We start from the raw sequence: 24,068 nt of genomic DNA on the forward strand, positions 1-24,068 counted from the left end.
ATTTACCTCTGGTCACTGTTGGTGTTGGTCCAGTGTCCGGTGGAGGCCGCAATGTTTATTTCAGATGAAACTTTGATGGACTTTGCGCATCCTCCAGGAAGTGTAGATAAGGCCTGGAACACATTCTTCACCTCTGTTTGAAATGAGATTAATTCTGGCTGGAGGTGCCATCTGACCACATCATCAAATGCACTACGGTTGTACATTCTTTATTTTATATATATATTTTATTTAAATTACAATATTACAACCACCCATTGTGCCATTAGGCCAACACACACCTGTATAACACGACGTGCAAATTAACATGACATTGAGAATGATTGGTCAAACTTAACAATTTAGATTCTGGACACCACGATAGGTTTGTTAACAGGGTGTGTTTGCGGTCAGGGTGATGGGGGAAGTGGAAGAAGGTTCTCTATTTAGGTGAGGAATTGGGTCACACCAAGAGTGCACAGGAACCTAAAGTGGGTTCTGTACACACTGACCCTAATGGCGATATCAGAGTTGGTGGTGCAGCACCAATCTGAGATGTCCCCACAATTCCTCCCTTCAGCCAAGTCACTTAGAAATAGCCCCATTGGCCCAGGAGTAAGTGAGTATGATAATATGGAACTATTCTGTACTGTGATGCTGCAGAATTCATTTTTTTGCCAGGTCATAAGTTTATATGTCAAAGGAGTAAAAGTAGTCCATTTGGCCCATCGTCCATTCTGCCATTCAATCACAGCTGAGCAATCTTTATCACAGTCACATTCTCCAGCTTTCTCCCCATAACCCTTGATACCCATACTAATCAAATATCTGTTAATTACATAACATCAGAATCAATCCCTTGCCTGGGATCGCTCCAAACGCGGCCTGCGGACATTACCATCATTAGCTCGCATTCTGGGGAAAGGCTAGTCGGGAGCTCCAATGACGCAGAGGTTTGACGAGGGTCCGTTCGCCGACACAGAGAGCTGATATCCCCCCGATGCACCAGCTTATCACCCAGACACGGAGGGCCCAAACAACGCCGGCTACGGGAGTCAAGACCGTCCCGTCAACGGAGGGCTCGAGGCCCCCGACCATGGTAGAGCAAATAAGGGAAGAAATTTGAACACTATTTTTCGCCTTCCTTCACAGTGAGGAATGTGGAGGAGTCACTGTGGTGGATGTTTAAGTTCAAATATATTTTGTGTTTTCTGCTGCTTTTTATTTGTAGAACTGACTTGGCAAATTAAGTTTCTCATATGTTGCAAAACATACTTGACTAATAAAGTATTATTGTGGTTGTGATTGTGAAAAATACCCAATAACCTAGCTTCAGCATCCGTCTGCGGCAATGACTTCCACAGATTCGGCAACCTCTGACTAGTTTTCACTCTATTACATCTCATCTGGTTTCAGCACAGAGACGATAGGGGAGAGGACAGAGGGTAATTCCATATTTAGCTTCCCTGAAGTTCGGACGTGGCTCGTTTTCCGGGAGAAAGAAGGTGAAGTGTTGGAGCAAGGACGTGAAGAAGATGAAGAGCTCTGTCTTTGCCAGCTGCTCCCCCAAACACACACGGTGACCTGTGGGGTGAGGGCAAGAGTGGTTAGTGAACCGAGAGAGGGACTGGCAGGGCCGCATAGACTGAACTGGAATGAGTTCCCCCACAGTCTAGAGTCCCAATGTTATCCTGCTTAATCCCTCACAAAAGCAGTACATTCCCATCCTCACTGTTATGCAAATGCTCATTCTGTTCACTTTCAATCCACATAAAATGTGCTCTTTCAGCCCTGGGCTGACAATAAAGTATTTTAGCATTTGACAAATTTAGATGTTAATGAACTGAACATTATAAATCCAGGAGTAAGCTCGTCCACTCCCCTCACAGTGCAGAAGATGGATCTAGATATCCATAATCAAAGCTACCTCTTAATACATTCAAAAATCTATAAATCCCACATTACCTGCAGAGAATGGGATGAAAGCTTCTGGCTTCACGAACATCCCGTCAGAATTCAGGAAGTGTCCCGGATTAAACTGATGTGGAGTCAACCAAATGTCTTCATCATACATGACTGAGGTAATGTTTGGAAAGATTGTTGTTCCCTAAAAGTAATTTAAGGAAACAAATTAGTCAGCAACAGTACCTAAGAACAATGGGGGAGTTGTCCGTCTGTACCACTTCTGCACAGAGGGCGATGAACATACAAGATTAGCTCTAGATCGTACCTTAGGAATGGTGTAACCCATGACCTCGGTGTCTCTGTATGTTTCATGAGGCAGTGAAATTGGAACAATATTTCCTAAGCGTTGGGTTTCGTGGATAACTGCGTTAGTGAATGGCATTTCCTCACGGTCTTCCAACTTTGGCTTCCTCCCGTTCCCAATGACTCTGTCGATCTCCTCATGGACCTGGGCTGCAGGAACAAAGCAAGAACTCATTTTCAGTTTCAGTTCACCAAAGGTGCCGGTGTTTTTGTTGTATCTGTCACTCCCTCAAAATGTCCCCAAAAGTGTTCCTGTTAAAATAAATTCTGGTAACATAGTGACTAATCTTAACCTAGGAACTGCAGCAGCCAATTTATGCAGAACAAGATCACACAAATTTCATTGGGATGCAGATTTAAAGAATGGATTTTCATGGACTTCGGGTTTCAAGACCTGGTGTTGATAATTCAGTGTTTTAGGGGGGTGGGTGATTGCAACCTTCACGTGGTCCACCCTATTTCAACAAATGCAATCAACCTGGTGTGCACAATCAAATAAGATCAAATAGAACAAGTTGTCCTACAACTTCAGGCTGTGCACGCCATACGCAAGAAGAAGAGTGATTTAGGCACAAAATCAGCTGCAATTTTAGAGGGCAGCACCGTAACACAATGGTAGATCTGATGCCTCACACTGCCAGAGATCCAGGTTTGATCCTGGTCAGTGGGGACTCGGTGGACTGAAGGGCCTGTTATCTTTAAACTCTAAGCTACTTGCAGATACCTTTCCTAATACCATTCTTCCCCCTCTTTTAAAACTTTTGCACGCATCCTCGATATCTTTCATCAACACAAGAGTATCCCTGATAATGTGGCAAAGACATTGTTACACTTACACTGTACATCAGGATGGAGCACCATGAAGAGCAAGGCCCAGTTTAGGGTGGTGGAGGTGGTCTCTGTACCTGCAGTAAAAAGGCCCCATAATGTCACTACCATCTTGGACTCCTGAAAACTTGAGTTGGGGATGTGTTTCACCTAAGATGCAAATAAGAGAACCATTGTTAAGATGTAGAATCAACGGTGGATCATCGGAAGGGTGCTAGAGTCAGTCATCTTGCGTTAAAAGTGCCTTCAAATGGTATAATACGCTGATGAGATGACAACTGAAGATGAACATCCAATTCTGGGCAGAACACTCAGGGAAGAAGTGAAGGTCCTGGGAAAAACTTCCTATGGGGCTTCAGCCACAAGATTAGGCAGCTCAGAGGAAATTTAAGAGGAGACTTGAATAAAGTCCTCGGGACAAGGACTAGGTAACACTGGGTACAGAAAGGGAAGAGAATCACGGAAAAGCAGAGAGAAATTGATGCATTATGGACCAAATGCGCGGAAAGTGGACCAGAAGAGATAGTACCATGGTCAATATGGACTGTTTCTCTGCCACAACTCCATGATGAATCTCTGAAAGTGAACATGCAGATAGACAAAGTAATTCAGAAGGTAAAGACATAGCAAGAGGATTTGAGTACAACTATAGAGGTATTTTGCTCCATTATATAGGGCCCAGGTGAGCCTGCCCCTCGGATATTGTTTCTGGCCTCACAATCTAAGGAAGTACAGGTAAACAACACCAAGTGTAGAGCACTGCAATTACCTTCCCTTCCCCGCCAAGGAGCCAACACATGGGAATGGATGGGAAACACGACCACATAAAGCACTGTGCCTGGAATACCCCAGTAATCGTCACCTACCTTCTCCTGTTGTGTAAAGAAAGCATCACTGAAGTCCCTGGGATCATCTGGATCCCACGATTCTTTGTGCTTTATGACTATGTTGTGTAAAAATTGAGTGATTTTAAATTGATTTTCAAATACTTTCTGTTGTGGGCCCGGGAGGTGTTGAATAAAGGGCAAGACATTCATCAGCTGAAACAAAGACAGGATTTGAAATTAAATACATTTTTCTCAATCCTCTGAGTTTTCTTAAAATAATGAACAAAAAGTAAGTTTTCACAGTGATACAGCGAGGGAGGATGTAATGGAAGGTGTGGGTTTATTATAGTCAGGCCTGCCGCGGGGATAGGCAGTGCCCTGTGGTGCCCTTTCTACCCACAGCCGTCACTGGTGGCTGTGGGATGTCAAGGTGAGTTGCTACCTTTTTTTTTGTAACCAAAAATAATTTAATCAATTATTTACAATAAAATTTGCAGTATGAAATATATCAAAACAAAACCCACCACCATAATACAAGACCAGCAAATATACTGAATAATCTAATATACAACTGTATCACCATCCTTATTGAGGATACATTCCACCGCCCGCAGTGCCTAGCGGTCCCGGAAATCCCCCAGGGTGCCGGTGGACAGCGAATAGTCCCTTTCTAAAACCACCCGGGTGCGGAAGTATAGTATAGTATAGTATATCTTTATTGTCATTTTCCTGAGTACTCACATACCCAGAGGAAACAAAAAAACGTTACTCAACCAGTGTCCATTCAGTGTGCAGTAAAAAATAAATAGAAATAAAAATACATATATCATGAACAAATTAAACACTCTACTCTCTACTAAACATCAACAGGCGTTCCGATCGGCAGCGGCACGACAGTGGCTCTGCTGCAGTGTGTCCAGGTTGATGGTTGGTGCGCGATACTTTGGCAGGGGGCAAAGTCCGTTTATCAGTCTTATAGCCTGCGGGAAGAAGCTGAGGAGCATCCTGCTGGTTTTGCAGCTAATGCTCCTGTACCTCTTCCCAGATGGCAGGATGGAGAATATGTGATGCGATGGGTGGTAGGGGTCTTTGATGATGGAGATGGCTCTGCTGATACATCTCTTCCTGTATATGTCCAGCAGGAAAGGGAATGGAGCACCAATAATCCTGCTGGCGGTCTTCACAATCCTGTCTAGTTAGTGCCTTTCGTACGCCTTGCAGCTCCCGAACCAGGAAGTGATGCCGTAGGTCAATGTGCTCTCGACAGTCCCCCTATAAAAAGTTCGTAGGTGTGTAGTGGGGAGACCTGCTTTACGTAGTCTTCGGAGAGGGTGTAGTCGCTGCTGGGCTCTCTTGACCAGTGCTGTGGTGTTGGTCGTGGACATCAGGTCATCTGACAGGTGGAGTCCTAGGAACTTCACGCTGCTGACCCTTTCCATATCAGCTCCATCGATGTGCAGAAGTGGATGGTGTTGTTTTCCCGCCCTCCTGAAGTCAACCACAATCTCCTTAGTTTTTCCCACGTTGAGAGTGAGATTGTGGGATTTGCACCATCCTGTGAGCAGCTCCACCTCCATCCTGTACGCCGACTCATCATTGTCACTGATGAGACCCACCACTGTTGTGTCATCAGCGAACTTGTTGATGAAGTTGTTGTTGAGTCTAGCAGTACAGTCGTGTGTAAGCAGACTAAACAGAAGGGGGCTTAGGACACAGCCTTGGGTCGAGCCAGTGCTCACGGCTATGGTTTTTGATGTCCTACTGCCCACCCTGACTGTCTGCTGCCGTTGCGATAGAAAGTTCAGGACCCAGTTACATGTGCCAGCATCAACCCCCAATAGCTCCACCTTCTCCACCAGCTGCTGCGGAATGATTGTGTTAAAAGCAGAGCTGAAGTCTATGAAGTCTATGTAACCCCGGACAAGGGGCAGGCAGTTGGTTCGGGCAGGACCCTCTTCCGCCTGGCGCCGTGACTGCCTTGGACTGTCTCGTCCGGGTGATAATAAGGGATCAAATCGGTTTGTACACCCTGGTGGGAACGTTGAACATGGGAAGTTGGGAGTAGTGTCCAGTATCAAGGGGTTTCACCAAAATTGTTCAGAACACCATGGAAAATCGAATGGCCGGTGGATTGGATGTGCGGCGATGTCTCAATGTGGGAAGCCTCCGTTACATTCTCCATGTCCATTCTCCATGTCCATGTCCAGCAGGGCTAGTCCATGCAGGATCCGTGGCAGAGCAAGCCTCTTGCTTCAGCAGAGGTAAGTGAGTCATCAAGTATTGAGATGGTTGTTGCGCCTTTGAAATCAAACACAACTTGAGACCTGCATCAGGATTCGGTCAAAGAGCCCTCCTTCGCTCTATAGCTCAGTTGTCCAGTTGTCCCACTCCAATCACTAGGGTGAACATGTAATTAATTTGTTGTATTTCAGATCCCAAGATCATAGTATCATCGCTTGTCACAGGGTTGTCATAATGAGTACAATGCATTTCTGACCATCTTAACATTTTTGGACACCAGCAGATCACTGGATGTCAATTGGTCTTTAAGGTCTTATTTTCTAATATCTGATCCATTATCATCACTTGATAATATTTTGGGAGAAGTTCCGCCAAGCAAATTTTGAAAAAAACTGTAGATGCTGCAAATGTGGAATTAAAACAGAAACACTCAGCAGGTTAGACAGCATCTGTGATGAGAGAAACAGTGAATGTTTCAGGTCCAGAAACCTTCATCAGAATTGGAACGGAAAAACACAAGATGTAGACTCAAAGAACTGTCAATGTTGCTTTACCAAAAATAGACACAAAGTTCTGGGTCAGATAGCATCTTTGGAGAATATGCATTGCTAACTCAGGTTGGAACCCAAAGGAAATTGATCGCTTTGTGGCCAAGTTGCGGATGATACAAACATATGTGGAGAGGCAGGTGGTGTTGATGAAGCAGGAAGTCTGCAGAAGGACTTGGACATGTTGAGATACTTGGCAAAGAAGTGGCGTAGCAAAGTGTCACACACTTTGGTAAGAGGTTTAAAGGTTTGGACTAATTTCTTAATCGACAAAGGATTCTGAAATCGGAGGTGCAAAGGAACTTGGGCGTGCCGGTGCAGGATTCCCAAAAGGTTATTTTGCAGGTTGAGTTAGTGGTAAGGAAGACAAATGCAATCTTCGCATTCATTTTGAGAGGACTAGAATATAAAAACAAGGATGGAAAGCTGAGTCAGGCACTGGTCAGACTTCATTTGAAATGTTATGTGCCATTTTGGGCACCATATCTTAAAAAGACATGCTGGCTTCCGTAGACTTCGACTTCCATTTAGAGTTCATTCATATTCCAAACTTCTGGACTCAATATCAATCTCAACAACTTTACATAACTTGCTCCCTCTGAGTATATCAGAACCATCCGGTTCTGCCACAAGTTACCCATCTATAATATTTACTCAGTTCTTTCCTCTCTACTACCACCGGCTGGAATACATTTGAGACGGACTTATAGGCAGAGCCCTACATTGCCCACAAACGGTACATCGTCAAATGAACAATCTGCCTTACCTGGCCCCAAAATCCACCTTCCAATACAAAGCTTTCTTCAATTATGTGCAAAAATCCAAGGAACCATTTGTCATTATACTCAAAACGATCTCCGAAGATAATGGAACAGATAATATTTGAGGTTGCATAAGTTAACGAGATGCGAGGATCAAAAGGGCCACCTGAATGGATGTATGGAGCAAAAGAATGGTAAGAATTTTTTTTTTCCAAAGTAATGATCATACAAACAATAGAAATTGTGAAGAAACAAATTTCAGTGGTTTGAAATTACCCGCAGTAAATAAACCTAATGGCATGTTCACTTTCATTGCAAGTGGATTTGAGTTTAGGAGCAAGGAGGTCCTACTGCAGTTGTACAGGGCTCTGGTGAGATCACACCTGGAGAATTGTCTGCAGTTTTGGTCTCCCAATTTGAAGAAGGACATTCTTGCTATTGAGGGAGTGCAGTGTAGGTTCACCAGGTTAAATCCCGGGATGGAGGGACTGACATATGGTGAAAGAATGGATCGAAGGGCTTGTATTCACTGGAATTTAGAAGGATGAGAGGATATCGTATAAAAACATATAAAATTCTTAAGAGATTGGACCGGGTAGATGCAGGGAAAATGGTCCCCATGTTGGGGGAGTCCAGAACCAGGGGTCACAGTTTAAGAATAAGGGGTAGGCCATTTACTCAGAGAGTGGTAGCTGTGTGGAATGAGCTTCCAGTGAAGGTGGTGGAGGCAGGTTCGTTTTTATCATTTAAAAATAAATTGGATAGTTATATGGATGGGAAGGGAATGGAGGGTTATGGTCTGAGCGCAGGTATATGGGACTAGGGGAGATTATGTGTTCGGCACGGACTAGAAGGGTCGAGATGGCCTGTTTCCGTGCTGTAATTGTTATATGGTTATATGGTTATATTTAGAACTGAGATGAGGAAAACCTTTTCACCCAGAGAGTTGTGAATCTGTGGAATTCTCTGCCACAATAGGCAGTGGAGGCCAATTCACTAGATGTTTTCAAGAAAGAGTTATATTTAGCTCTGCGGACCAATGGAATCAAGGGATATGGGGGGCAAGCAGGAATGGGGTACAGATGTTGGATGATCAGCCATGATCATATTGAATGGCGGTGCTGGCTCAAAGGGCCAAATGGCTTACTCCTGCACCTATTTTCTATGTTTCTAAGTAGTGCGTTGATGAATATAAGGCAGTGGCTTCATCAGGATTAACTCACCTTGTTCACCTTCAAATGCTTGGTTTAAAAATCCAGCTTCTTCCACAATTCGCAATTCAAGAGACTTCTTTCCGAGCCCAAATTTTTCAGTGTCGAAAGTGCAAATTTTCTCAGCGCTTTCCACCAGTCACCATACTTTGCTAGAACAATACCTGGATGGAGGTAGCAGGAATATTGTTAAATTCATAGACAGACACAAAATGCTGGAGCAACTCAGTAGGTCAGGCAGCATCCCTACTGAACACGAGATTGTTGTTTAATTCACATTGTCTTCAGCCCATCCTTAGAATAGAACCTGGGGAAATTGGAGGAATAATGCAGGCCCTCATTATTAGTCACTGTATTCCAACAATCCTCTTTCTCATAGCATATTATTTTGTGTGGCGGTGCCTAACAGCAGCGGCTCGAGTACGGTCCATCTGTCTTTTTTTAATTTTTGTCCAGTTAGATATATGTTTTTTGGTTTTAGTTTTTATTAATTTTTAGTTGTGTACGTGTGGGGGGTGGCAAGGGGGTGGCGGAAACTGTTTAATCTCTTCCCTGTACGGGGACCCGACTCTTTCCCTGTCGGGTCACCGGTGTCGTTGGGCCTAACATTGTGGAGCTGTCGGCGGCCACTAACTGGCACCAATCTGAGGGCTCCAGCCATGGAGCCGGCGGACTCGCCATTGCGGAGCTGGCCAACTTCGGAGCGGGGAGAGCTGTGGTGGCGCACGGCTGTGACCCGACTTCGGAGCTTTGGAGGCTCCGGCCGCAGGCCCGGTGGACAGGAACATCGGGAGCTCGCAGGTCCCTGGTGGGAGACCGCTTTTCGGAGCTCCCGCAACGGCAACTTATCCCGCCGGAATCGCAGGGTTTAAATAACTCGGAGCGGGGCCTTACATCGCCCGGCGCGGCTTAAACGGCTGCAGGACTTACCATCGCCCGCCGGGGGCTTTCACATCGTGAGCCTCAGTTGCCTCGACACAGCAGTTGGACTGCTGGACCGAGGGAGAAGAACAAAGATCAGGGAAGAGATAAGAGTTTTGCCTTCCATCACAGTGAGGAGGTGTTGGAGATTCACTGTGATGGATGTTTGTGTAAATTGGGTTAATTGTGCGTCTTGGTTTTTTTTGTAATGTCATGACTGCAGGAATGAAATTTCGTTCGAACCTTGTCTATATAGGGTGAACTGTTTTAAATATCTGGGAGTCCACATCTCTGAGGATATGACATGGGCATCACACGCCTCAGCACTCGTGAGTAAGGCGAGGCAGCGCCTTTACCACCTCAGGCAATTGAGGAAATTCAGAGCGTCTCCGAGGATCCTCCAGTGCTTCTACGCAGCGGTGGTGGAAAGCATCTTGTCCGGGAACATTACCATCTGGTTTGGGAATTGCTCTGCCAAGGACAAGAAGGCTCTGCAGAGAGTAGTGCGTTCGGCCGAACGCACAATGGGAACTTCACTCACCCCCCTGCAGGAACTATACAACAGGAGGTGCAACTCCAGAGCAAATAAAATCTTGGCAGACCCCTTCCACCCCTGCAACGGACTGTTCCAGCTGCTACGGTCAGGCAAACGCCTCCGTTGCCATGCGGTGAGAACGGAGAGGTTGAGAAGGAGTTTCTTCCCAGAGGCAATTCGGACTGTAAACGCCTATTTCACCAGGGACTAACTCTACAGAACGTTTTTCCTTCCATTATTTATTATGTAAAAGAATATGTGTGTTATGATTGTGTTTATAATTTGTTTGGTTGTTTTGTTGTTTGTCTTTTGCACAAAAGTCCGCGAGCATTGCCACTTTCATTTCACTGCACATCTCGTATGTGTATGTGACAAATAAACTTGACTTGACTTGACTTCACTTGTCTGTTTGAATGAACAGACAATAAAAGGAATTCTATTCTTCTATTCTCTATTAATTGTTTTTATATTCTGCTCCCTGAGACAGGATTAAGCACTCACCTTCTCCAAACTGCTTAAAGGTCTTTTTGTATATTGGGAGGTCTGGCCGGCCCGCAAAATCTTCTGATTTCTTCACCAGTGCCTCTTTCAGGGCCTTGTAGCCACTCAATACCACCATGTTTGTCCACCCATAGTCTAAGCTCATCACATCACCGTACTTCTTCCGCAGCTTAAAGTGGAGGAGATGGGAGAAAGCATGAGGCTGTCATTGTAACTCACTCACGGAGGCCAAATGCAACATTTAACAAAGACAGAACAGTCGCAAAGTTCTCACAAGTGCACTAGTTTATTCTGCGCCCCTGCTGCCATTTGCGCTGGGATCCCGGGTGCAATGAGTTGAATTGCTCGTGCCATTGCTTCCCCGGCTGTTATACCTACTTATCCAGTCGCGATGGACAGATACCGAGCAGCGCCACAAAAAAATTGGCTTCACAGCTGAAACACGGGGAGCATGCAAGGGATAAACGCAAATGCAGGCCACAATGTTACATCATTGACGATAGATACCCTTCTGTATTAATCAGCGTTTCAACACTGATTTCATCTGGGGACTTCTGAAGCAGAGAAACAAACATATTGCACAGAATCCAAAGTAGTGGAATCACTAAGTGGGTCAGGCAGCATCTGTGGAGGGAGTGGACAGGTGAAGTTTTGGGTGTGGACCCTTCTTCACATTGATTGTAGTGGGGTGGTGGGGTGTGTGGGAGAAAGCTGGATAAGAGGTGAAAGGGAGTCAAAGTCAGGCAAGTGATAGGTGGATACAGGTGAAGGGGGTTGATGAATAGAGTAAGTGACAAAGGTTAGCAATGAAGATAATTTATTCTACTATCTCTCCCTCCCTCCCCCCCCCCCCTCCCCCTCCACACACGCACACACACCCATATCCCTCGATCTAGTTTTACTCCTTTTGACACCCTTTTGTTTCTTTCTTATATCTAGCTTTGTCAGTTACTCCACCCATCAGCCAAAATCTACCCCATCCCCACCCCCTCCTCACCTGTATCCACCTATCACTTGCCACTTTATCCTGCCCCAACTCTCTTTTCCAGCCCCGTCCTCCTGACTACTATCAGTCTGAAAAAGACGTTCAACCTGAAATGTCACCTGTCCATGTCCTCCAGAGAAGCAGCCTGACCCGCAGAGTTACTCCAGCACTCTGTGCATTGCTCCAGTTTCCAACATCTGCAGCTCCTTGTGTTTCCGTGTCATACAGTACAGGCTGGGTATTTTGAGTTCCCTTTAATTGCTACTTTTGAGGAACTCTATCAATGCCCGGAGTTGCTGATTTAAGTTTACTTTTGTTGGCGATATTACTGGGCAGAAACACTGACAAAGAACTGGTTAAACGGGGTTTCACACCATTTCACTGAACAATTGGAATTTTCTTTAATTAATGTTCATGAAAGAAACCTTACCCAAATGTTATAATCACCACAATTATCTCCTTATGTCGTTTAATCTCAGTACAATAACATAGTAATGTTAACAGCCAAGGTTTGGAATTCTAAGTGAAGCCTTTGGTGTTGCACGACAAATCCTGTTATCTCAAACCACCATTCAAATGCGACCGGTACACAAAAATGCTGGAGAAACTCAGCGGGTGCAACAGCATCTATGGAGCGAAGGAAATAGGTAACGTTTCGGGCCGAACCCCTTCTTCAGACTGATGAGAAGGGTTTCGGCCCGAAACGTTACCAATTTCCTTCGCTCCATAGATGCTGCTGCACCCGCTGTGTTTCTCCAGCATTTTTGTGTACCCTTGATTTTCCAACATCTGCAGTTCCTTCTTGAACATTCAAATGCGACCTGCAGGTCCCTTCGCTGAGTATCTGCAAGTCAGAGTTGGTATATTTCGCATAGAGAGAACATGATCATATTGAATGGCGCTGCTGGCTTAAAGGGCCGAGTGACCTACTCCTGCACCTATGTTTCCATGTTTCTATGACAGAGGGGGAGCAGTTGGAGATCAGGCGCGGGTCGGGTTGTACTGCGGTACAACCCTAATCCTGGCTCGGACACTGAACGCTGCGCTTCACCTCAATTTGCACCAATGATTTTTTCCCAGTTTCCTTTCTTTTAGAAATATTATGTGTATCTTATGTACAGTTTGGGTTATTTTTAATGTTAGTCTGAGTCTATGTGTCTGTGATGCTAGACTATACACACTAGACTTTTCATTGTACCTGCATCTCACCACAATGACAAAAAAACTCGACGGGACTCGAAACAAACTGCGATACTAAATCTGAGTCAATTTAACAACTGACCGTTGAACTTTCAGTCCTTTGCCCTCAGCAATCGAAGCACTCAACGTTTTTCATATTCACTACATTTCGAAACATTTAGAAGCTATTAAAATGTCCACGGTTTAAAATAAAACATGTTAGGAACCAAAACACTTAAACGTACATGAAAACACAGAAATATTAAAAGACGTACAGGGTTGTCGACTTGGTATGTGTAACTTGTTCCTAGTGAGTGTAGGATAGTGTTAATGTGCAGGGATCGCTGCAGACCGAGTCGGTGTTTCTGCGCTGTCTCTAAACTGGACTACACTAGTGACGGACTCCTCCGAGAACCCCAAACACACTGGTCTTAAAGTACACTAACCTGACCCCCCCGCTGCAAACTAACGGACACCGAGGAGTGCAGATAACTAAAATGTGTAAAATACAAACAAGTGGGTGTGGAAATGGGGGATGGATGGAGGGAACCAGGGTAGCTAAAGAGATGGAAACAGACTGGGAATATTTCCACCCAACGATGCCGCTCGACCCGCTGTCTCACTCCAGCAGATTGATCGCTGAGCGAGAAGATTGGTTCGCAGGTGGAGAGTGGTAGCAAACCCACAACCGTTTCCCTCCCGAGGCGCTGCCTGGTCTGCTGAGTATTTTGAGCAGCGATTTCGATGATCGAGGAGCTGCCGACTGGACTCCCGAGAGTGAGCGAGTCAGGCAGCATCTGTGGAGCGAATGGACAGGCGGCGTCGGCTCCTCCAGCACGTTGTGTTTTGCTCGAGTGTTTTCGACAGTTTGCTTTTTTTAATTTCAGATGACCCGAACGACCCAGTTGTGTTTCTGTGTAGGAAGGAACTGCAGATGCTGGGTTACACCGTAGACACGAAATGCTGGAGTCGGTCAACGGGACTCAGTACTGTTCCTGGTGCTCGCATTCCCTCGAAACCCGGGGGTAGAAAGAAAGCTCAGAACGCGTGTATGAGAAATATGAAACTGGAGGGGGGAAAGGGGAATAAAGGATTCACGACTAATAGGATGGAAACGGGGGTGTCAAGGCCACTGGTCAGTAGCAGAGAGAGACAAAGGGTTAAAGGTGGTCCCGGGTGCGCGGCCGCTTCCTTCCCACGGCCTCTCTCCCTCTCTCTCTCTCCACTCGCTGTGTTTACCTTTGTGAATGACAGGTGCGGGTTGTGCAGATCCACTTGCAGAAGGTTGCCGAGGAAAGGCAGAGCCCGGGGCCCGGGAGGGTAGTTGCCACACTTCTTCCACCTCTTCATCAAGTCAAAGGCCAGGGCAAAGACGGTGCAGAACACGGCCAGCGCCGGGAACCCGCCAAACACCCTGAGCACGACCCCGGGGAGAGCCGAGAACTCCATGTTCACCGGAGATAACGAGCGGCAAACTCACTGTGAGCGGAGAGAGGCGAGTGGATGCCAGGAAACTTCACTGGGAGACGCCCCCACTGACCCCTTCTCTCTCACGCAGACATTGCACATTGACGCCCAGATGTGGTTGTTGTGTGCGGTGGGTGTTGGAGCAGATATGAGATCAAACACAACCTGCTCCTTCCCTTCACAGCCCGTGGTCTCTGGTCCAGTGGGCGGGGCGAGCCTGACCCAGGTCCGGTAACCCCACGTCTTGAACCAAACACTTTATATCCGAGTTCGTTACCAAAGATCTTAGAGCGATTGAAACCGCCCATGAGCGGACCTCACGTTTGCGTGAGAGTAATCTATCTTGCTTCGCTATAAGATCTTTGCGCCAACGTTCTTCCCCAAGCCACGCCCTCGGGTTGGCGGTGACGTCACGGCGCTGGGCGGGCGGACGTCACGGCGCAGGGCGGGCGGACGTCTCTCCGCTCTTGGATCTTTGCGTCTCGGTGCGGGTCGGGTGAACGTAGGTACGTACGGGCGGCTCACGGATACTCAGCGGCTCCAGGTCGGTGTAGCGCCGCCTTACCGCCCCCCCCTTCCTCGCCCCCCCCCTTCCTCTCTCCCCCCTTCCTCTCCCCCCTCCTCTCCCCCCTTCCTCTCTCCCCTTCCTCTCCCCCCCCCCCTCCCTTCCCCCTTTTTACCCCCCTCTCTCCCCTCCCCCCTTCCTCTCTCCCCCCCCCCTCTTCTCCCTTTCCTCCCTCCCCCCCTTCCCTCCCCCCTTCCCTCTCCCCCCTTCCTCTCCCCCCCTCCCCTCTCCCCCCTTCCTCTCTCCCCCCTTCCTCTCTCCCCCCTTCCTCTCCCCCCCTTCCTCTCTCCCCCCTTCCTCTCTCCCCCCCCCCCCCCCCCCCCCTTCCTCTCTCCCCCCATCTCTCTCCTCCTCCCCCCCTTCCCCCTCACCCCTTCCCCTCTCTCCACCTCCCCCACTCTTCTCCCCCCCTTCTCTTCCCCCCTCCTTCTCCCGCTCTCCCCCCATCCTCTCCTCTTCCCTCTCTCTCTCTCTCTCTCTCCTCTCCTCTCTCTCATCCTTCTCCTCCTCCTCTCTCTCTCTCTCTCTCTCTCTCTCTCTCTCTCTCTCTCTCTCTTTTCCCCCCCCCCCCCCCCCCCCTTTTCCCCCCCCCTCCCTCTCCCCCCCCTCCCCATCCTCTCCCTCTCCCCTCTCTCCCCCCTCTCTCTCTCTTCCCCACCCCTCTCTTCCCCCCCCTCCCCATCCTCTCCCCCTCCCTCCCCCTCCCCCCCTCTTTTCCCCCTCTCCCCTCTCTCTCCCTTTCCCCCCCCTCTCTTCCCCCTCCACCTCCCCCTCCTCCTCTCCCCTCTCTCCCACCTCCCCCCCCCTCCTCCCCCTCACTCCTCTCTCCCTCCACTCCCCTCCCCTCCTTCTTCCACCGTGAAAAACTTTTTTCTCACCTCAGTCTTAAATGACCTCCCCTTTATTCTAAGACTGTGTGGCCCCTTGTTCTAGACTCGCCCAACATTGGGAACATTTTTCCTGCATCTAGCGTGTCCAGTCCTTTTATAATTTTATATGTTTCTATAAGAACATATATAACATTTTCACCCAGAGAGTTGTGAATATATGGAATTCCCTGCCACGGAGGGCAGTGGAGGCCAAAGCACTGGATGGATTTAAGAGAGAGTTAGATAGAGCTCTTGAGGCTAGTGGAGTCGAGGGATCTGGGGAGAAGGCAGGCACGGGACGATCAGCCATGATCATAATGAATGGCAGTGCTGGCTCGAAGGGTCGAATGGCCTCCTCCTGCACCTATTTTCTATGTTTCTATGTATAGGACATGCTTGGAGGGATATGGACCAAGTGCAGGCAGGTGGGACTAATGTATCAGGGACATGTTAGCCGGTGTGGGCAAGTTGAGCCGAACGGCCTTTTCCCATACTGTAGCACTATGACTCTAGGAGAAAGTGCTGGAGAAACTCAGCGGGTCAGGCAGCATCTGTGAAGAGGATAGACACAAAAAGTGCTGGAGTAAAGTGGGTCAGGCAGCATCTGTGGAGATAAAGTGTTGGAGTAACTCAGCGGGTCAGGCAGCATCTGTGGAGTAGACACAACGTGCTGGAGAAACTCAGCGGGTGCAGCAGCAGCTATGGAGCGAAGGAAATAGGCAACGTTTCGGGCCGCTTGGGGAGTCTGCATCCGGGGGCAGCATTGCATTCTCCCAATTATGTTTGCCAAAGGAAATAGGCCCCGTTTCTCCCTCAGCCCTTGGGGAGTCTGCATCCTGGGGGGGCTTTCATGAACATTGAATTCTCCCCCCCCATTTTGAAGAAGGGTTTGCCCTGAAACGTTGCCTATTTCCTTCGCTCCATAGATGCTGCTCCCTCAGCCCGCGGAGTTTTCTCCAGCTTTTTTTAACCAAGAGAAAACAGAATTGCGGCCACTGCGCCCATAGAAATCAGAGCGAAGGAAATAGGCAACGTTTCGGGGAAACCCTTCTGAAGACGTTGCCTATTTCCTTGGCTCCATAGATGCTGCTGCACCCACTGAGTTTCTCCAGCATTTTTGTGTACCTTCGATTGTCCAGCATCTGCAGTTCCTTCTTAAACACAGCATCTGTGGAGAGAAAGAATGGGTGACATTTTGGGTCGAGACCCTTTGGTTTGGTTTAGTTTAGTTTAGAGATACAGCGTGGAAATGGGTCTTTCGGCCCATGGAGTCCGCGCCGACCAGCGATCACCCCGTACACTAGCACTATCCTGCGCACATTAGGGACAATTTAACAATTATGCGGAGGCTGATTAATCTACAACCTTGAACTTCTGAAATGTTGGAGGAAACTGGAGCACCCAGAGTAAAAACCCACACAGGTCAAGGGGAAAACGTACAAACTCCACACAGACAGCACCCGTAGCCAGGATCAAACCCAGGTCTTTGGTGGTGAGGCACCAGCTGTACCGCTGTGCAGAATTATGTAACGGTTTCCTCTGCAAATAAACGCACCCAATATGTGCTAGTAATGTCCTGTTTGCCAGCTTGTTGACGCTCTGTTCCCCTCCTGCAGGGTTTAGGAGCCGTTGCTGTGGACGGAGGGACGGGGACGTGAGCAGCCATTGAGGGCGGCCAGGGTGCCGGTGAGCCCCCCCCCCTCCATCTGTGTGCTCGCTGAGCGTCAAGAGGCTGAGCTTTGATGGAGGACCACATGACGGGGCACAAAAAGGAGAAGCGTTATGAATGTGACGTGTGTGGCAAGGCCTGGCAGAGCCCGAGCCGGCTGGAGATCCACCGGCGGGTGCACACGGGAGAACGCCCTTTCGACTGCTCTGACTGCGGCAAGGACTTCACGAGGGCGGATGAGCTGAAGAACCACCAGCGGGTGCACACGGGCGAGAAGCCCTATGGATGCTCCACCTGCGGCAAGAGCTTTACCGACTCATCGGGGCTGTTGCGGCACCGGCGGGTGCACAGCAATGAGCGGCCCTTCACCTGCTCCGACTGCGGCAAAGGCTTCAAGTCCTCGGCAGAACTGAAGCTACACAGGCGCCTGCACACCGGGGAGCGGCCCTACACCTGCAGCGACTGCGGCAAGGGCTTCAAGTCGTCCTCGGAACTGAAGATGCACAGGTGATAATTGCGCTATTTATATCCCTTAGTCCGTTCAGTGAAAACCCCGTCTAGAATACTTTAAATCATCCTTTATTTTACCATGGTGACCAGGTTTCTCTGTACAGCCCTGGGAAGCTCTCTCAGTGGATCACGGAGAAACACATGTACTCAAACAAAGGAATTAGCAAATATATATATGGTTGATACAGTGAGAGGTAACTCACACAGGTCAAGGGGAAAACGTACAAACAAAGGGTGGGGATTCTAGATCAATAATTACAGTATCACACGGTTATACAGGTGCAGACAATCTTTCTACCCAATTACAATCACAGCATAATACATCTTAGCCAATTACCATAGCATTAAACATCACATGTTTTGCAGGAAAAGCGATGTCACAGCAAGGATGATGAAACTTAGCCAAATTATGTCAAAATAAAGAAATTGAAACTGAGCTCAGAATACTTGAACCTTAGTCCTAAAGTATCCCCAATTCTACATATTCTCACAGGCTCGTGCACACCGGGGAGCGGCCCTACACCTGCAGCGACTGCGGCAAGGGCTTCAAGTCATCGTCGGAATTGAAGATGCACAGGCACCTACACACTGGGGAGCGGCCCTACACCTGCAGCGACTGCGGCAAGGGTTTCATCCGCTCCAGCAGTCTGCTGGTGCACCAGCACACCCACACCGGCGAGCGCCCCTACACTTGCAGCGACTGTGGCAAGGGCTTCACACAGACCAGCACCCTGCTGCAGCACCAGCGCGCCCACACCGAGGAGCGCCCCTACACCTGTGCCCAGTGCGGCAAGGGCTTCACCTGCTCCGACAGCCTGCTGGAGCACCAGCGCACCCACACCGGCGAGCGCCCCTACACCTGCGCCCAGTGCGGCAAGGGCTTCACCCAGCTCCAGTCACCTGCTGCGGCACCAGCGCACCCACACCGGCGAGCGCCCCTACACCTGCGCCCAGTGCGGCAAGGGCTTCACCCAGTCCAGCAACCTGCTGGTGCACCAGCGCACCCACACCGGCGAGCGTCCCTACACCTGCGCCCAGTGTGGCAAGGGCTTCACCCAGTCCAGTCACCTGCTGGTGCACCAGCGCACCCACACCGGCGAGCGTCCCTACACCTGCGCCCAGTGCGGCAAAGGCTTCACCCACTCCCATCACCTGCTGGAGCACCAGCGCATCCACACCGGCGAGCGCCCCTACACCTGCGCCCAGTGCGGCAAGGGCTTCACCCAGTCCAGTGACCTGCTGGTGCACCAGCGCATCCACACTGGCGAGCGCCCCTTCACCTGTGCCCAGTGTGGCAAGGGCTTCACCCACTCCAACAGCCTGCTGGAGCACCAGCGCATCCACACCGGCGAGCGTCCCTACACCTGCGCCCAGTGCGGCAAGAGCTTCACCCAGTCCAGCACCCTGCTGGTGCACCAGCGCACCCACACCGGCGAGCGCCCCTACACCTGCGCCCAGTGCGGCAAGGACTTCACCCGTTCCACCTATCTGCTGTCTCACCAGCGGGTGCACGCCGGCGACCATTCCATCCCCAGTCCGGTGTGTGGAGAGCGCTTTTCTAGGGCCTCTCACGTCCTGCCTCACCAGCGCATGCACACCAGTGGCCGGCCCTACGACTGCCCGAACTGTGGTGAGGGGTTTGACAGCTTGCGGGGGTTGCGGCAGCACCGGCGGGCCCACGCCGGCAACGAGCTGCTCCCACTGAGGGAAGCATTTCAAGAGTGCACGGGGGCAGCAGGAGCACCAGCGGAAGCACACCGGAGAGAGACCCTTTGAGTGTGTCAAGGGTTGCACCCGCATATCCAGCCTGTGGCAGCACCGGCGTACCCACAGCGGTGAGCGTCCCTTCCCCTGCCCGTCCTGTGGTAAGGGCTTCACCTGCTGGAGCACCGGCGAGTCCACACCGGCCAGCGCCCCTAGACCTGCCAGCTCTGTGACAAGGCATTTGCCCGCTCCTCCAGCCTGCTGACACACCGCCACGTGGATAAGCACTGTTTAGGTAGACACAAAATGCTGGATGGAATGGGTAATGTTACGGGTCAAGACCCTTCTTTAGTCTCGACCCAAAACGTCACCCATTCCTTCTCTCCAGAAATGCAGCCTGTCCCACTGAGTTACTCCAGCATTTTGTGTCCTTTTTTGTAAAGCATCATCTGCAGTTCCTTGTTTTCTGGTTAACCATCTCTACAACTTCCCCAAAGCTACCACATTAGTCATGTAATGGAATAACCAGAACTCTATGCAACACTCCAAATGCTACCTGACCAATGTCCCTTAAATCTGCACATATACATACCTCTCTCCTTATCTCACATCCTTTTATCTCCTTATTTTCTCTTGCCTCTGTCACTTACTTCACTCATCTGCTGATGACCCCCTCATCTGTAAACATCATGTCAGTCTGATGAAGGGTCCTGACCCGAAATGTCACCTATTCATGTTCTCCAGAGATGCTGCCTGACCCGCTGAATTACTCCAGCACTCTGTATTTATTTAGCGAATGCAAAGTCCTTTAGCCAAGCAGTTGCCTCTTGATTTGCTGTATGAAGGGTGACAAGTCCTCCTTTGAGTCTTTGTTGAGGGCATGCTTCAATGATGTGTTGCATTGTTTGCTGCTCTTCACAAGCACACCGTGGGGTTGGACTGCTGCCCCATTTGTGACGACTGGCCAAGCAGGGGCCATGTCCAGTCCTGAATCTATTCAGCGTCGTCCACTGCTTCCTTGGGAGATTGGTGCCAGGGACCGGTAGGGTGGGGTCTGACACCAGATGTTTATTTGGGATGTCCTTGGACTCCCATTCCTTTTTCCAAGCTGATTGGATGATGAAATCAGCTGGTGGTGGGTTCTTCCAAATTCGTCGTCTAGATGGAAGTCGAGCAGTTGGTGGGTTGAAGATGTCCATGTGAATTGGCAGGTGAGGGGAGTTTTTGGTCTTTTGGAGCATCCTTTGAGTGAGGACTACTCGCCGGATGTGTGGAGGGGCCAATGTTGGATAGGACAGGGAGCCAGGGCAGTGGTGTTGAGCGGATTGTTCCTGTGATGATCCTCATTGTTGAGTTCAATTGGGTGTCCACATGGTGTGTGTGGGATGACCTGGACCAAACAGGGGCACAATATTCGGCTGAAGAAAATGCAAGGGCTAGTGCTGAAATGCGCAGTGTGGGGGCTGCTGCCCCCCACTTTGAGCCAGCAAGCTTACTGAGGAGATTGTTTCTGGACTTCACCTTAGCTGCTGTTCTTTTGAGATGTTCCTTGAAGGATAGGGTCCTGTCAAGGGTCACTCCGAGGTAGGTTGGAGTGGGGGCATACTTCAGTTTGGTCCTGCTCAGATAGATGTTTGGTTCTCTTGTGGCTTCTGCATTATGGAGGTGGAACACACTGGAGACCGTTTTTTCTGGGCTTGGTTTTAGGCGCCAGGTTTTGCAGTACTTGTCCAGTTTAGCAAGGTCTTCATTGAGCACCTGTTCCAATGTACCAAAATCTGGTGCTTGGAAGGCCAAACAGATGTCATCTGCATAGATGAATTTGCGGGATTTGGTGGTGGGTAGGTCATTTGTGTAAAGGTTGAACGGGGTTGGGGCTAAGACTGACCCTTGCGGGAGCCCATTCTTCTGCGTTCTCCATGCACTCTTGTTCTGACCAAGGTGAACTCTGAACCTGCGATTGGAGAGCAGAGATTTGATGGTTTCTGATGCCCAGGCAGGGAGTGCTTTGGTGAGTTTTAGGAGGAGGCCTTTGTGCCACACAGTGTCATAGGCTGCGGTGAGCACTCTGTTAAACATCTCCTATCCATGTTCTCCACAGATGCTACTTGACACGCTGAGTTACTCCAGCACTCTGTGAAACGTCACCTATCCATGTCCTCCACAGATGCTGCCTGGCCCGCTGAGTTACTCCAGCACTTCCACATTTGTACAGTGTGGAAACAGGCACTTTGACCCAACTTACCCGCACTGACCAAGATGTCCCTGCTACACTAATCCCACATTTCTGCATTTGGTCCATATCCCTCCAAACTTGTTCTATCCATGTACCTGTCTAACTTTATTAAACATTGGGATAGTCCCAGCCTCAACTTCTCCGCTGGCATCTTTATCCCCATATCCCTTGATTCCGTTAGCCCTAAGAGCTAAACCTAACTCTCTTGAAAAAAATCCAGTGAATTGGCCTCCACTGCCTTCTGTGGCACAGAATTCCACAGATTCATTACTCGGTCCTAAATGGCCTACCCCTTATTCTTAAACTATGGCCCCTGGTTCTGGACTCCCCCAACATCCAGAACATGTTTCCTGCATCTAACCTGTCCAATCCCATTTTATAAGATCCCCTCTCATTCCTCCAAATTCCAGTGAATACAAGCCCAGTCGACCCATTCTTTCAGCATATGACAGTCCCGCCATCCTGGGAATTAACCTGGTGAACCTATGGTGCACTCCTTCAATAGCAAGAATGTCCTTCCTCAAAGTAGGAGACCAAAACGCACACAATTCTCCAGGTGTGGTCTCACCAGGGCCCTGTACAACTGCAGTAGGACCTTCTTGCTCCTAAACTCAACTCCTCACGCTATCAAGGCCAACATGCCATTAGATTTCTTCAGTGCCTGCTGTACCTGCATGTTTACTTTCAGTGACTGATGCACAAGGACACCCAGGTCTTGTTGTACTTCCTGTTTTCCTAACCTGACATCATTCAGATAATACAGATTGCTGGAGTGCTCTAATTTTGCCCACTAATCTCCTATGTGGGACCTGTTACTGCTATCCAAATGTGCTGCTATTTCATCATTTATAATTGACTCGAGCATCTTTAATGTTTTATGTCATTCCTAACTGTCACTGTATGTCATGTTGTCACTTGCGGGTGGAGCACCAAGGCAAATTCCTTGTATGTGAATACTTGAACAATAAACCTATTCATTAATTCATTCCCCACCACCGATGTCAGGCTAACTGGTCTATAATTCCATGTTTTCGCTCTCCCTCCAATCCACAGGAACTGATCCTGAATCTATAGAAAATTGGAAAAAATTATCACCAATGCGTCAACAATTTCTGGAGGCACATCCTTAAGCACACTGGGATGCAGGTCATCAGGCCCTGGGAATTTATCAGCCTTCAGTCCCATCCGTAACCCAACACCATTTCCTGCCTAATGTGAATTTCCTTCAGTTCCTCCGTCACCCTAGGTCCTCTGGCCACTAGTGCATCAGGAAGATTGTTTGTGTCGTCCTTAGAGAAGACAGATCCAAAATATCTGTTCAGCTCATCTGCCTTTTCCATGTTCCCCATAATAAATTCACCTGTTTCTATCTTCAAGGGCCCCACATTTGTCTTAACTAATTTTTTTCTCTTCACATACCTAAAGAAGCTTTTTATTATCCTCCTTTATATTCTTGGTTAGCTCACCTTCGTACCTTATCTTGAAATGTTAAAATTGAAGCTGTACTAGAGTTGTAGAACTGTCAAGTCTTTCTTTTTGAACAATTACTCCAATAAAATATATATTTTAAAAAACTGTTCTATTGGTTGGTTTATTTCCAATGTGCTCATAACAAGATACATTTATTTGTCACATGTGCCAGTTGGCACAGTGAAATGTAATCACCATACAGCCATACAGTACAAATATAGGGTCTATTTACCCTTACAATTCCTATTCGATAGGAGGTATACCCTTGAATATTCAGTTCCCATCCCTGGCCCTCTTGCAGCCATGTCTCTGTAATTCCCACAACAAGCCGTGCGTATGGGTTTAGTTTTAGTTTTAGAGATGCAGAGTGGAAACAGGCCCTTCAGCCCATCGAGTCTGCGAAGGATATTTAAAATAAAAAGGCTGTTTAAAGTTCGCAAGCTGAACCTTTATTTTAAAAAATCGAATTTGAAGGAAAAGTGAAGAATTATAATGAAAATGTTCCCAAGAGCTGGCGACATTCCGGGGAGCACTCGGTAATTTTGATAACCAATTGGACAGAGATTTTTGGGTCTCCAATTCATGGTTCAAAGATGCAAAGAGTTGCGTTTACAAGTGAAGCTTTGACAACCCTATTTTAAAATAATTTTAAATTAAAAGGAGTCTGTAGTTGCTGTACACAAGTTCATGTGGAAGAATAAGCAACAGTTAAACAAGCCAATTTATTTCATTTGAAGTGAAGATGCAATTTGTCCAATTTAATCTTGTTTGCCAGTCCCATGGCTATTGGTCTA

The 24,068-nt window shown here is 48.5% G+C and overlaps 2 pseudogenes; one reads left to right on the forward strand and one right to left on the reverse strand.

The window, feature by feature from the left end:
- Nucleotides 1–205: 205 nt before the first annotated feature.
- Nucleotides 206–14,612, reverse strand: LOC129694572 (cytochrome P450 2D26-like; annotated as a pseudogene).
- Nucleotides 14,613–14,711: 99 nt separating this feature from the next.
- LOC129694570 (zinc finger protein 271-like) lies at nucleotides 14,712–19,740 on the forward strand (annotated as a pseudogene).
- The last annotated feature ends 4,328 nt before the right edge of the window (nucleotides 19,741–24,068 follow it).

This window comes from Leucoraja erinacea, unplaced genomic scaffold (assembly GCF_028641065.1).
Source record: "Leucoraja erinacea ecotype New England unplaced genomic scaffold, Leri_hhj_1 Leri_711S, whole genome shotgun sequence".
Classification (NCBI taxonomy): domain Eukaryota; kingdom Metazoa; phylum Chordata; class Chondrichthyes; order Rajiformes; family Rajidae; genus Leucoraja; species Leucoraja erinaceus.